At 34.1% G+C, this 5,000-nt stretch overlaps 1 protein-coding gene across 2 annotated transcripts in view; it reads right to left on the bottom strand.

The window, feature by feature from the left end:
- Window positions 1-5,000, bottom strand: part of LOC136846600 (uncharacterized) — a 729,131-nt gene that overhangs the window by 722,458 nt on the left and 1,673 nt on the right. The window lies entirely within an intron of this gene.

Here is a 5,000-nt window from a genome sequence, read left to right as displayed (position 1 = left end):
AACGACCATGCCCTATAAGTTTACTAACTGAATTAAAACAAGAAATAATTTCGTATCTTTGTTTTACTAAATGAACTTATTTTTTAGGTGGTCTACTTGCTTCCCGAAGCCTACAATTAGATACTTGTGAGAACACGCTGGAAATGATTTATATCGCATATCAGTATGTTAATTTAATTTTTCTTTTTTAATAAGCGAATCTATTCTTTCTGTATTTCCTGTTACCTTCTGTTACTTCTTTCTAATGAACACCATATTGTTTGGAAGCTTGAATTTCAAGTCAACGGCCCCTATGGTGGGCCTGTTCCACATGAATAGGGTTCATCTTCTGAATAGTAATTTATAATAATATTCTATTGGATCTTATTTGTCCTCCCCCGGGTAACAGTAGGGGAGACATGACACAGCCACCCACTCCCTGCAAACCGTTTGTCCACCTCGGGAGACATCCACCCTCTTCCTGCAAATCTGTTTGCCCGCCCTAGGTGGGAGCGGGGCAGGTAGGGGATCTGGAGGGTAGGGGAGACAGCAGACACGGGTGCGTGCGCCAACAAGCTCGTAATATAATAATAATAATAATAATAATAATAATAATAATAATAATAATAATAATAATAATAATAATATGATATAAAGAAATGTGGCTCTGCTGATTTTAGCACAAGAGCAGGACATATGTTCATGTTCGTTTGAATATGCAGGCTCTGTGTTTCTGGGAGCATGTGTGTGTGTTTGTAAATCGCATGTTTAATGCTGACAGGCCACTTCTTGAATATTTCTGCATGTCATTTATTAAACTGCAGAGGATCATTTCTTGTATTTAAGCTTTTCTCAGCTTTTTCTTTCCCTATTTTTTTAATAGTATTTTATTATTTGCATTAGCATTACACATCTACAGTATATAATTTTTGAACTCCAGATTTCTTTATTTATAAAATGAGTCTTTCCCGATCAGACATTTAACTGGGCTCTTAATTTGCATTACCATTACATATTTATATAATTTTCGAACTGTAGATTATTTTATCATAAACTACGTTCATCTTGACCCATTACTCTATTCTCTTTTCCTATCAGACATTTAATTAGGTTCCTTTTTTTAAAACAAATTTTATAATTTGCATTATCATAACATTAAAATTATTTTGGAACTGCAGTTTTTGTCATGATAAACTGCGTTCATCTTGACATATTACTCGATTCTCTTTCCCTATCAAACATTTAACTGGGTTCTTATTCTTTAAATAAATTCTGTACCTTGCATTATCATTTCACAATTATACTATTTTGGAACAGAAGCCTTTTTATTAAAAAATGGGTCCATCTTGGCCAATTACTCGATTCTCTTTCCCTTTTTTTATAATTTTTAGAATTTGCACTAACACTACAGACTTACATAATTTACGAACTAGCTTTTTTACGATAAACTTCGTTCATCTTGACCTATTACTCGATTCAGTCAGTTATCCAAGAGGTCCCTTGTCGTCAATGACCCCATTTGTAAAACAGAACACGATACCTCGGCGGGTGAGGACATCCCTCAAAGTGTACGAATTGCATACCAACTGCCTAGTTAGCAAGAGGAGGATGGCGAGAGGGGCCTCATAAAACCCCCCTAGATATCTTCCTTCGTCGTGCTCAGTCTCTCCAGCTCACAGTCATTAGACAGAAGAACTTTCAACAGCCATTGTTAGCCGCGATGACCTCGTCAGTCTATATTTACTCACGGTCTATGGATGCGCTGATCACTGCAAGCCATTTACCCTAAAGGGAAATGGATGGAGTGGAATGGAATGGAATATAAAATTTAGGCCAAAGGCCAAGCGCTGGGACCTATGAGGTCACTCAGCGCTGAAAGGGAAACTGAGAGTAAAGGTTTTAAAGGTGTAACAGGAGGAAAACCTCGCAGCTGCACTATGAAACAATACTGTATAGGAGAGGGTGGAAAGTAAGGTGGAAGGAAAAGAATATGAACGGAGTTACAGTAAAAGGAATGAAAGGGGTTGCAGCTAGTGGCCGAAGGGAAGCTGCACAGAACCTTAAGTAATGCCTACAGTGGAAATGGATGGAGAACTTCCTTCCGTAGTGGGATTCGAACTCACACACACGGAAGTGAGGTTACAACGTTTAACCATCACCATCCTCTAGAAAAGGAGGTTCTATTAATGGCTTCCTCAGAATACTCACTATAATGACAGCTAAAGAACTGGAGGAATTTTTATTCCATGGGTTCTAAGCCTCATTGTGACTTCCTGCCTGGCCCTCATAATATGTCTGTTGCAAGAGTATCCTTTATTCTCTTTTTGTTACACTATCAAACAAGCGTTAAGGATTGAGCCAGGGATTGTCCCTCAGAGACAATCATCTATTTACAAATAGATATTTTTGTTTGTGTTTTATCCTTCGGGCCAGCCCTAGGAGCGCCGTTAATCAGCTCAGTGGTCTGCTTAAACTAAGATATACCTATTATACTTGAGGAACGAAAATGAAAGTAAAAAAACAGGTGCTGTCACTAATTCCTCCGCGTTCTGACGGCAGGTAGGAAAATCATAATATATATCATAATATATATCGTTGTGGCTAAGAGAAATGTGTGGTTAACCAATCACCCGTTAGGGATGCAACCAAGGGGTATGTCCCAACGACCGTGGGCCGACGTCATCGGAGCATCATAGAGCCTAAAAGGCGACTAATACTACTAGTGCTATAATAATAATAATAATAATAATAATAATAATAATAATAATAATAATAATAATAATAATAATAATAAAGCAATACTCAGAGAGCCTGTGATTTTCTTTCTCAATTGACAAAGAGACGAAAGGTCTCCCTCTCGTTTTATATAATGGTGTAGGGTGCAATATATATATTAAAATTATATATATATAATATAGATATATTTATATATATTTTTACCTCTGCTTACTAAAGGACCTCAAACTGGAATTTTCTAATGGAGTTTTATTCAAAAAGTCAATTGACAAAGAGAATCGAGCAGGTCTCGGAAAGCTTATCAAGTATCCGTACGGATGCTTGATAATGTGGATGTTTGTCCAAAACACTATATTATATATATATATATATATATATATATATATATATATATATATATATATATATATATATATATATAATTTATATATATTTTTTAATATATATATTTACACCTACGCCATAGCGGATTTCTTCACCATTTTAGTGACTCATGCTATCATCAGATTTTTATGAATAATAATAATAATAATAATAATAATAATAATAATAATAATAATAATAATAATATTATTATTATTATTATTAATATTAGGACCCACATAAAATCCTTTGGCTAAAACGCCACACAGGCATTTTAGCACCCATTCCTTTCTCACCAACTACAGGAAAAACTTCTTAATTTAAGAAAGGATTCAGTTCTACAACAGATTTCAATTCTACTTTGTTCATTGTTACCAGCTGAAGGCTATCAGTATCAGAACCTGTTCATTTGTTATTTGTTAATATTTACAGTTCTAAACTTCCTTCCTCTTTTCTTTTTCGTAGATGTGAATGCCCCTATCTTGTACCCTGAGAATGAATAATAATAATAATAATAATAATAATAATAATAATAATAATAATAATAATAATAATAATAATAATAATAATAATAATAATCTGTTTTCTTTTATTAAGCTTACCTGCATGTAAAATTTGAAATTCAGACTACCAATTCTTTGGAAGCACGTTATTTGAAAAATCATGCCATTTTCTTTTACATAAAAGTCTAACATTTAAAAAAAAACAATGAATAAATAATAAGGAAAGCAAGAGTAATAAATGGCAAAAGTACAAAATTGAAGAATAATCGTAAAATTTGCCGAATCCTACAAAGATTATCTCAAAAGGGATCCAGTCTTCAAGGATAATGACAGGTTTTATTTGTTGATAATTTCTCTTTGGAGAAAACCATAATCTGTATTTTATTTCTTGGACATAACAATTCCTGGGTCGCAGGTGATATACAATATCTCATATGGGTAGATAAATGAAGTAAAATAAAGTAAAGTGAGATGAAAAGCAACGGCGAAAGAAAGCCAAAATCCCGTCCAAAATTCTTGGCCATCTTAAAGATGAATAACCTCATAAACTTTCTCTTAATATTTTTTCTTCCTGGGAAGCCTGACTCCAGCGCATCCAGTGTGAATTTAGGACCTAATTACAGTGAAGTTCCGAGATGAAGTTCAGGAAGTTGCGAAGCACCTTGCTGTAATGGTGAAACGTAGAGATCGGAAATTTGCTAAATATGAAGTCTGTGAAATTGCCAACTTCCTGAAGTAGTGAAGCCTAAAGATCGAGTATTTACTTCATATGAAGTTTGTGAAATCGTCAACTTCCTGAAGTGGGGAAACATAAAGATCGAAAATGTACTAAATATGAAGTTTGTGAAATCGTTAACTTCCTGAAATGTTGAAACACAAAGATCGGCTATTTACTGAATATGAAGTTTGTGAAATCGTCAACTTCCTGAAGTTGTGAAACATAAAGATTGAAAATATACTAAATATGAAGTCTATGGAATCGCCAACTTCCTGAAATGGTGAAACACAAAGACCGAAAATTTACTAAACATGAAGTCTGTGAAATCGCCAACTTCCTGAAAAGCTGAAACATAAAGATCGAAAATTTACTAAACATGAAGTCTGTGAAATCGCCAACTTCCTGAAAAGCTGAAACATAAAGATCGAAAATTTACTAAACATGAAGTCTGTGAAATCGCCAACTTCCTGAAAAGCTGAAACATAAAGATCGAAAATTTACTAAACATGAAGTTTGTGAAATCGCCAACTTCCTGAAAAGTTGAAACATGAAGATTGAAAATTTACTGAATATGAAGTCTGTGAAATCGCCAACTTCCTGAAATGGTGAAACATAATCGAAAAGTTACTAAACATGGCGTTTGTGAAATCGCCAACTTCCTAAAATAGTGAAACATAATGATCGTATATATACTAAAAATG

This window comes from Macrobrachium rosenbergii, chromosome 15, assembly GCF_040412425.1.
Source record: "Macrobrachium rosenbergii isolate ZJJX-2024 chromosome 15, ASM4041242v1, whole genome shotgun sequence".
NCBI lineage: Eukaryota > Metazoa > Arthropoda > Malacostraca > Decapoda > Palaemonidae > Macrobrachium > Macrobrachium rosenbergii.
This window is presented reverse-complemented; position numbering and strand designations above follow the sequence as displayed.